We start from the raw sequence: 10,419 nt of genomic DNA, 5'->3' as shown, positions 1-10,419 counted from the left end.
ACCCGGAGTAGGCCACTGCAGAGCGTTCCAGAGGACTTGTCCCTCCTGCACCAGTGCGGCCCTCAACCCCCCTGTCCCTGGGCTTCCAATGGGGAAAGGCCTGGCCTGGGAGCTCCCTTGGGATGTTTGGAGCTTGGGATCTGTTGTCCGTGGGCCCCAGGAAGACAGGATAGGAAGATTAGGAAGGACAGGGACTCAAGAAAGGATCAGATGGGGGCTTCCCTGGTGGCTCAGAGATAAAGAATCCACTGCCAGTGCAGGAGACACAAGTTCGATCCCTGATCTGGGAAGATCCCACACGCCAAGCCCACATATGGCAACTACTGAGCGTGAGCTCTAGAGCCTGGGCTCTGCAACGAGAGAAGCACTGAACTGTAAACATTCCCACCAACAACCACACCTTACAAAATGGTCCCAGTGAATGTACCCGATGGTACAGTGGATGAGAGTCCACCTGCCAGTGAGGGGACACAGGTTCAATCCCTGGTCCAGGAAGATCCCACATGCCTCGGTGCAGCTAAGCCCGTGCACCCCAACTACTGAAGCCCGCGTGCCTAGAGCCTGCGCTCCACAAGAGAGCCACGTCAGTGAGAAGGCTGCACACCGCAGCAGAGAGGAGACCCCACTCACCACAACCAGAGAAAGCCTGTGTACAGCAACAGAGACTCAGAAGAGCCAACATGAACAAAGTAAACGGTAGAAGAAGGACAGTTAGCACCACCACTGACTGTACGCATGGCGTAGCAAGGAGGAAGAATATGTAGATGAGCAATGTCCTTCTCATCTCTGCTATGGGTCATGAGGCATTTATAACATCCTTCCTCTGCTATCCATTCCATTTTTCCTTTGCCTTCAGCAAGTACCTCATGTGTCAAAGGTGTTTACCTGGGGGAATCACTTGAGCTTCATTCAGGAGGAAAGTGAGCCCACGTTGTCCTACTCATCCTGAGTTGCTGGCATCTCCCGTTACTTTTGACCACTGACCATGGAATTAGAAGGCAGCCCCAGAGGGTTTCACAGAACCCAGGGATACACTTCTCCCTGTTCCTCCTGTGCAACAGCAAATGTATTTCCCCTTGATAACTAGAGTCAATCACTCCAGTCAACACAAATCCTCATCCACCCACCTTTCCCTCCCTGCTCATCCAGGGCACGAGGAATCTGAAACTGCCAGATGTCAGTCTCAATTTCTGGGCTTCCCAGGTGTTGCTAGTGGTAAAGAACCTCCCTGCCAGTGCAGACGCTGGTTCGATTCCTGGGTTGGAAAGATCCCCTGGAGGAGGAGATGGCAACCCACTCCAGTATTCTTGTTTGGAGAATCCCATGGACAGAGGACCCCATGGCAGTCCATGGGGTCAAAAAGAGTCGGACACAGCTGAAGTGACTTGGCACTCAGTCTCAATTTCCAAATCAATGGGACTTCTGTGATATCCTGACAGAAACACTCTTCCTTTGCATACCAAGACCTCTAAACTAGCAGAGTCCACACTCTTGGGAAAAGGGAGGGAAAATTTTTTAAGTCATCCAGCCCAAGATTCCCTGACCCATGGATGCTGGGAAAGAAAGAAACATCAGCTTGCGTTGGCTGCTGAATCAGAGCATATGCCAACTGGGGCCAGCACTTCAGATTCACACAGGTTGCCTTCTGGTCAGTACTAACCAAGTCCCAGGAGGCCACGTCACCCACTCATACAGCCGGATAATTCTGGTGATAAGGGTGTATGGTAACACCAGTGAATCTCATGTTCATTTGCCAATTTCTTTACTTCTCTTGCTGAAAAATGAGGTCTCTGGTCAAAAGCAATGTTATTTGGACTACCGTAGATTTTTTTTATATTAATTAATTTATTTTAATTGGAGGATAATTACTTTACAATATTGTAGTTATTTTTGCCATACACTGACCTGAATCAGCCATGGGTGTATATGTGTCCCCCATCCTGAACCCCCCTCCCACCTCCCTCCCCATCCCATCCCTCAGGGTCGTCCCAGTGCACCAGCCCGGAGCACCCTGTCTCATGCATCAAACCTGGACTGGAGATCTATTTTACATATGGTAATATCCATGTTTCAGTGCTATTCTCTTAAATCATCCCACCCTCGCCTTCTCCCACAGAGTCCAAAAGTCTGTTCTTTACATCTGTGTCTCTTTTGCTGTCTCACATATAAGGTTATCATTACCATCTTTCTAAATTCCATATATATGCGTTAATATACTGTACTGGTATTTTTCTTTCTGACTTACTTCACTCTGTATAATAGTACCATGGTTATTAATAAGACATTCAGTAAATCTACTAATGAAGTTGCTAGCAGAAGCACGGCCAGCAGAGAATGTAAAACCTTAGCTGGAATAAATGTCTATTATACTGAGAGCAAGTCTATGCTACTTGTGTGATGAAAGGAATCCAGTGTAACGAACCTGCCACCAGATGGCAGGCCGGGCGTCTATGGGTCAAGTACCATATTTGAAGGTTCAGAGCCACTGCTGTTGACAGCTGGACACGCCTGTGATTGGGAGACTAAAGTAGAGACTGCTAATAGTTGCTCAATGTCCAGCATCCTCTTCTTCCTTAGTATTAATAAAATAATCCTAATGCCATTCGGATCATCAATGTGCCCAGCCAAATGAAAGCATTTCATAGTTTCCTTTGCTACTGCTGCTGCTGCTGCTGCTGCTGCTAAGTCGCTTCAGTCGTGTTCAACTCTGTGTGACCCCATAGACGGCAGCCCACCAGGCTCCTCTGTCCCTGGGATTCTCCAGGCAAGAATACTGGAGTGGGTTGCCATTTCCTTCTTCTCCTTTGCTACTAGGTAAGACCAAATAACTAAGTCCTGGCTAATGAAGTAGAAAGTAGAGGTGTACCTCTTTTAAATCTTCCCCCATCCTTCTTTCCTGCTGCTTGGAATGAGTTTGTGAAGGCTAACGCTCCAGCGGCAATCTTGAGTCACAAGACAAACTTGAAGATGGAAGTTACAACTAAGAAGGTGGAAACTGAATCCCTGATGACTGTGGAGTCCTAGACTAAAAGAGAGATAAAATTATATCTTAATTAAACCGTTATCATTTGGAGTTTTCTATAGTATAAGTCAAACTTCATTTTAATTGATATTTATAGTAAACAAGATGGCAGGGAAAATAAAAAATATAGCAATAATTACAGTAAGTATAAGTGGATTGAAGTGTCTGATCAAGAGACAGAGACTTATAGAAAAGATATTGATAACAGACACACAACTGTTAAAGAACCAAAATATTAAAAGGCCAGGCAAGGGTTCTCACTGTGAGACACAAGGACCCACCCCGCCCGTCCACTGAGTCACTGGATACAATTCAGGGGGTCCTAAACTAGGAAGGAAAAATTCTGCCCTTATTTTCACTCACTTCTAACTATTAATAAAATTTAGCACTCCCATCATTTATAAAGGTAGACAACAAATCATGGAAGTATTACAGTTCCTATGACTTTGTCACTAATATCAACCGTATATATTTTCACATCATTTTATTACAATATTCCCAAATACGTTTTATTCCTATCATGACTTCAAAAATGACAGTAGTTATTAGGTTTACTGTTAGAACTTGCTATTTAATACATTAACTTAAAAGTAAACAAATATTTTAACTCTTCTGGTAACTGTATTTCTGGTACCTGTTTTCACAACTAGCTTGCTTTGGGGCTTCCCTGGTGGCTCAGATGGTAAAGAATCTGCCTGCAACACAGGAGACCTGAGTTCGATCCCTGGGTCAGGAAGATCCCCTGGAGAAGGAAATGGCAACCCACTCCAGTATTCTTGCCTTGGAAATTGCATGGACAGAGGAGCCTGGCGGGAGAGGTTCATGGGGTCGCAAAGAATCAGACATGGCTGAGCAACTAACACTTTCACTTTTTAGCTTGCTTATAATTCTAAACATTTAAAACATTTTGAGGGACTTGCCTGGTGGTCCAAGACTTCATGCTCCCAATGCCCTGGTCAGGTAACTAGATCCCACACAGCACAGCTAAAAGGATCTCACATGCTGAAACTTAAGATCCCGGGCAGCCAAACAAACAAATAAAAATATTTTTTAAAAAAAATTGAAAAGAGATTTATGTGGAGTCCTGCCTTGCAAATCCTGCAAGGCCTTGTACCAAAGCCATGGACACAAAGGCCAGAAACAAGGCTGCCTCTGAAGCTGAGCTCCTATGTCACCTCTGCCAAAAGCCTCCCTGATCACCACCCACAGGCTTCCTGACCCCATCGGTTCAGTTCAGTTCAGCTGCTCAGTCGTGTCCAACTCTTTGTGACCCCATGGACTGCAGCACTCCTGGATTTCCTCAAACTCATGTCCACTGAGTCGGTGATGCCATCCACCCCTCTCATCCTCTGTCGTCCCCTTCTCCTCCTGCCTTCAATCTTTCCCAGCATCAGGGTCTTTTCCAATGAGTCAGCTCTTCGTACCAGGTGGCCAAAGTACTGGAGTTTCAGCTTCAACATCAGTCCTTCCAATGAACACCCAGGACTGATTTCCTTTAGCATGGACTGGTTGGATCTCCTTGTAGTCCAAGGGACTCTCAAGAGTCTTCTCCAACACCACAGTTCAAAAGCATCAATTCTTCGGCGCTCAGCTTTCTTTATAGTCCAACTCTCACATTAATACGTGACTACTGGAAAAACCATTGCCTTGACTAGACAGACCTTTGTTGGCAAAGTAATGTCTCTGCTTTTGAATATGCTTTCTAGGTTAGTCATAACTTTCCTTTCAAGGAGTAAGCGTCTTTTAATTTCATGGTTGCAATCACCATCTGCAGTGATTTTGGAGCCCCCAAAAATAAAGTCTGACACTGTTTCCACTGTTTCCCCATCTATTTGCCGTGAAGTGATGGGACCAGATGTCATGATTTTAGTTTTCTGAATGTTGAGCTTTAAGCCAACTTTTTACTTTCCTCTTTCACTTTCATCAAGAGGCTCTTTAGTTCTTCTTTGCTTTCTGCCATACGTGTGGTGTCATCTGCATATCTAAGGTTATTGATATTTCTCCCAGAAATCTTGATTCCAGCTTGTGCTTCATCCAGCCCAGCATTTCTCATGATGCACTCTGCATATAAGTTAAATAAGCAGGGTGACAATATACAGCCTTGATGTACTCCTTTTTCAATTTGGAACGAGTCTGTTGTTCCATGTTCAGTTCTAACTGTTGCTTCCTGACCTACATACAGATTTCTGAAGAGGGAGGTCAGATGGTCTGGTATTCCCATTTCTCTCAGAACTTCAGCATTACTTTGCTAGCATGTGAGATGAGTGCAATTTTGTGGTAGTTTGAGCATTCTTTGGCATTGACTTTCTTTGGGATTGGAATGAAAACTGACCTTTTCCAGTCCTGTGGCCACTGCTGAGTTTTCCAAATTTGCTGGCATATTGAGTGCAACACTTTAACAGCATCATCTTCTAGGATTTGAAATAGCTCAACTGGAATTCCATTACCTCCACTAGCTTTGTTTGTAGTGATGCTTCCTAAGGTCCACTTGACTTCACATTCCAGAATGCCTGGCTCTAGGTGAGTGTGAGTGATCACACCATTGTGATTATCTGGGTTGTGAAGATCTTTTTTGTACAGTTCTTCTGTGTGCCACCTATTCTTAATATCTTCTGCTTCTGTTAGGTCCCTACCATTTCTGTCCTTTATCGAGCCCATCTTTGCATGAAATGTTCCCTTGGTATCTCTAATTTTCTTGAAGAGCTCTCTAGTCTTTCTCATTCTATTCTTTTCCTTTATTTCTTTGTAGTGATCACTGAGGAAGACTTTCTTGTCTCTCCTGACCCCATACTAGGCAAAAATGCCCACCCCAGTACTTACCCTATAGCTCTCTAACCAATCACCTAATGCCAGCCTTCCAGCAAGAATTTTCTTGGTCTTGAGGCTATAAACATTGGCTACTAATCCATGAAAACTGTCGTCTCTCCCTGGTCCATCAGGAGGTTGGGCTGCTGCATTTGCAGGGCCTTCGTTGTCTTGGCTCCTTGCTCTTAATAAGCTCGCTCCCTTCTGAAATAGTCTGTGTCAGGAAATTCTTTGCCAACTTGGGTTTGGATTGCCACAACAGTTCGTAGGGGAGTTCCCTGGATGACTTGTGGTTAGAATACTAGGCTTTCACTGCCATGGCCCGGGGTCAGTCTCTGGTCAGGGAACTGAGATCCCGAAAGCTGTGCAACATGACCAAAGGAGGGGGAAAAGAAGAGGTTTATAGACTCACCAGGCTGCCAGAGGCGTCTATGACACAGTAAATTCCTAAAATAAAGAGGATTTCTAGAATGTTAACATTAATATCAGGAGAAATGATATAGGGTTTTTTTTTAATCATGAGAAACAAAAAGGGACGTTATACATAAATATACAATAAATCAAAAAGATATAATGATCACAAATATATATCACCAAAAGATGATGTAAGATGCTTCAAAAATAAAGCAAAAACTGATAGGAATATATGAAAAGTATATATAGTAAACACATATATAATGAATAGTTGTAGTTAGACCTCTCCCCCAAACTGACAAACCAATTAAACACAAATAAGAAAGGTATAATTTTTTTAAGAGCATGATTAATAAGTCCCAAACATCACATAGAAACTTATGTCCAACAAACCTAAAATACACAAGCTTTCCTGTACCTATGGGACATTCACAAAGATCAGCTATGTGCTAAATCACAGACAAAGACTGACAATATCAAAAATTTCAACAATAATAAGAGAATACCATGTTTAACTTTATGTCAGCACTTTTGAAAATTTAGATGAAATTGACAAAGCTTTAAAACAAAAAACACACACAGTTTACTAAAACTGACTCAAGAAGCAATAGAAAATCCAGATAGCTCTATAATATGTAAAGAAATTCAGTTGATGGTTTACTTTTTTTTCTTAAAAGAAAACATGAGGCTCAGTATGGTTTTACAGGAAAATTCTTCCCAAAAGTCAAAGAATACATTACTCCAACTTTTTAGAAATTCCTTCAGAGGCTAGAGTTTTTAGCAGATAATGAAAAATTAATTATAAAACGTATGGAGAAGAGCAAAGGTCCAAGTGGAGGGGGTGTGGAGGAAGTTGAGGGTATTTGGACTCCAGAAATCTGCTGCTGCTAAGTCACTTCAGTCATGTCCGACTCTGTGCGACCCCATAGACGGCAGCCCACCAGGCTCCTCCGTCCTTGGGATTCTCCAGGCAACAATACTGGAGTGGGTTGCCATTTCCTTCTCCAGAAATCAGTCTTTATTATAAAGTTATAGTAAAGACAGGTATGATGGGACTTGCCTGGTGGTCCAGTGGATAAGACTCCACACTCTCAATGCAGGGGGCCAGGGTTCGAGCCCTGACTGAGGAACTAGATCCCACATGCTACAACTAAGAGCTCGACTGCCTCAGCTAAACAACCCTGTATGCCGCAGTGGAGATGGAAGACCCTGCATCTAAGACCCAGTGCAGACAAACAAATACACACAAAGACAGGTATGGTGTGGGAGCCGGAGTGGAAAAACTCACCAGTGGAACGTACTAGAGAGTCCAAAACCTTTCCTACTCACATATAGAATTGAAATTTGACATGGCTGTCCTTGTGGCTCTTTGGGGAAAGGACGTGCTTAGTCGCTCAGTCGTGTCTGACTCTTTGTGACCCTATAGACTGTAGCCCACCAGGCTCCTCTGTCCATGGGATTCTCCAGGCAAAAATCTGGGGTGGGCTGCCATGTCCTCCTCCAGGGGATCTGCCCAACCCAGGTATCAAACCCAGGTCTCCCACACTGTAGGCGGATTCTTTACTATCTGAGCCACCAGGGAAGCCCAAGAATACTGGAGTGGGTAGCCCATCCCTCCTCCAGGGGAACTTTGCGACCCAGGAATTGAACCTGGAGTATTCAATTAGTGGTACTGGCATCACTGGGTATCCATATGGCAAAAAAGTTAAAATGGACCTCTACCTCACAACAGAACTAATAACAATTTTAATTCCAGCTGAATGAAAGACTTGAAAGTGAAAAGTAGCACTTTATAACTTTTCAGAAAATATCCTAATACATGTTCCTTTACGAGTACCTGTGAGAGTGTTTCAGTTTACCTAGGGGTGAGATCAATGAATCTCAAGGTTAAACTCACACATAATTTCATTAAGTCCTGCTAGGTTGCTCTCCAGAAGTATCAATAGTTTGAAATTCCAGCAGCAGTACCAGAGAGGGCCAGTCTCACCTTGTCTTTTCCAGTACTTCTCCTTCTACTACTTTATTTTCTCTTTTTGCCATTTTGATGGATGTAAAGTAACATCTTGTTATGTCAATTTCATTTTTGTGACTCTAAGAAGGTTGAGCAAACACTTCCTGGCCATGTGCATTTCCCTTTCTGTAAATTGCCTAGTCATAATCTGTGTCCATCTTTCCACAGAATTTCCTGTCTTTTTCTTATTAATTTGCCATGATTTTGTCACACAGTCACTGTGTTATTCATTTGTTACCATCTAGCCATGGAAACAGAGAAGGCGATGGCACCCCACTCCAGTACTCTTGCCTGGAAAATCCCATGGGCGGAGGAGCCTGGTGGGCTGCAGTCCATGGGGTGGCAAAGAGTAGGACATGACTGGGCGACTCCACTTTCACTTTTCACTTTCATGCATTGGAGAAGGAAATGGCAACCCACTCCAGTGTTCTTGCCTGGAGAATCCCAGGGACGGGGCAGCCTGGTGGGCTGCCGTCTACGGGGTCGCACAGAGTCGGACACAACTGAAGCGACTTAACAACTTAGTAGCAGCCATGGAAAAGAGTTCTTTCCCACCTTTTTTCTCTTTCCCAGTTTTTTAACCTTCTGATAGCCTTGTCTATGAAATTAATTGAACAAAACTCCTCAATTTCTTAAAAAAGATTTGTTTAATTATTTTTGGCTGTGCTAAAAAAAAACTTAAATTTTTTTTTTTTTTTTTAAGTTAAGGAGTTTTGTTCAATTAACTTCATAGACAAGACTATCAGAAGGCTTTTGGCTGTGCTGGGCTTCCCTGGTGGCTCAGACGGTAAAGCGTCTGCCCGCAATGCAGGAGACCCTGGTTCGCTCCCTGCATCGGGAAGATCCCCTGGAGAAGGAAATGGCAACCCCCTTCAGTATTCTTGCCTGGAGAATCCCACGGATGGAGGAGCTGGGTCTTTGCTGTTGCTCACAGGCCTTCTCTAATCGCGGTGAGCAGGGCCTTCCCGTTGCCGTGGCTTCTCCTGCCGTGGAGCACGGGCTCCAGGCGTGCAGGCGCAGTAGCTGCAGTGTGCTGGCTTCGTTGCCCTGCCTCACGTGGAATCTTCCCGGACCAGGGATCGACCTGCACCTCCTGCACTGGCAGGCAGATCCTTAACCTCTGGACCACCAGAGAAGCCTCCAGTTAATTTGTACAATGATGAAACTGAAGCTCCAATATGTTGGCCACCTGATGAGAAGAGCCAACTCATTAGAAAAGACCCTGATGCTGGGAAAGATTGAAAGCAGGAGGAGAAGGGGACGACAGAGGATGAGATGGTTGGATGGCATCACTGACTCGATGGACATGAGTTTGAGTAAGCTCCTGGAGTTGGTGATAGACAGGGAAGCCTGGTGTGCCGCAGTCCATGGGGTTGCAAAGAGCTGGACATGACTGAGCGGCTGAACTGAACTGAACTGAAATCTTAGAAACGTATAGACTTCTTTTCACCCCCATTTCTTCTGTAAAATTGTTCAAGTCTTCTGCATACTATCTTACTATCCTGAAACATTCATCTTTTTCTTACTGATTTTAGGGATCCTTGATAAATTATGGATCCTAATCCCTCTAAGGGTGCTAATTCCCTAATATTTCTTAAGGTATTAAGTATAGGCTGAGCCCAGGGTATGCTTAAGCTTGGCAGCCAGGATCTCTCCACGAAAGCTGGAGGTGACCTCTGGGGTGGCTAAGGGTACAGGGGAAGCGCTGGCAGCATTTGCTATACCCACTTATTAGTTTCCTAGGGCCAGTACAACAAAGTACCAGAAACTGAGCGCCTTAAAACAATGGAAATGCAACCCTTCACACTTGTGGAGGCTAGAAGTCCAGACTCAAGGTGTCAGCAGTGTTGGCTCCTTTGAGGGCTAGGAGGAAGAATGTGTTCCATGCCTCTCTCCCACCTTCTGCTGATGCCCAGCGATCCCTGGCATGTAGGAGCATTACTCCAATCTCTGTCTCCATCTATATGTAGTATTCTCCATGTGTCTCTGTATCTTCACATGATCAGCTTCTTATAAGAAGATCGGTCATTTTAGGACTTCCCTAAAATGGTCCAGTGATTTAAGAATACACCTATGTCAATGCAGGGGCACAGGTTCGATTCCTGGTCCAGGAAGATTCCACCTGCCACAGAGCAACTAAGCCCCCGCATCGCAACTACTGAGCCTG

Source organism: Bos indicus, chromosome 2 (genome assembly GCF_029378745.1).
Source record: "Bos indicus isolate NIAB-ARS_2022 breed Sahiwal x Tharparkar chromosome 2, NIAB-ARS_B.indTharparkar_mat_pri_1.0, whole genome shotgun sequence".
Taxonomy (NCBI): Eukaryota; Metazoa; Chordata; class Mammalia; order Artiodactyla; family Bovidae; genus Bos; species Bos indicus.
The sequence above is the reverse complement of the archived record's forward strand: the minus strand, read 5'-3'. Positions refer to the sequence as shown.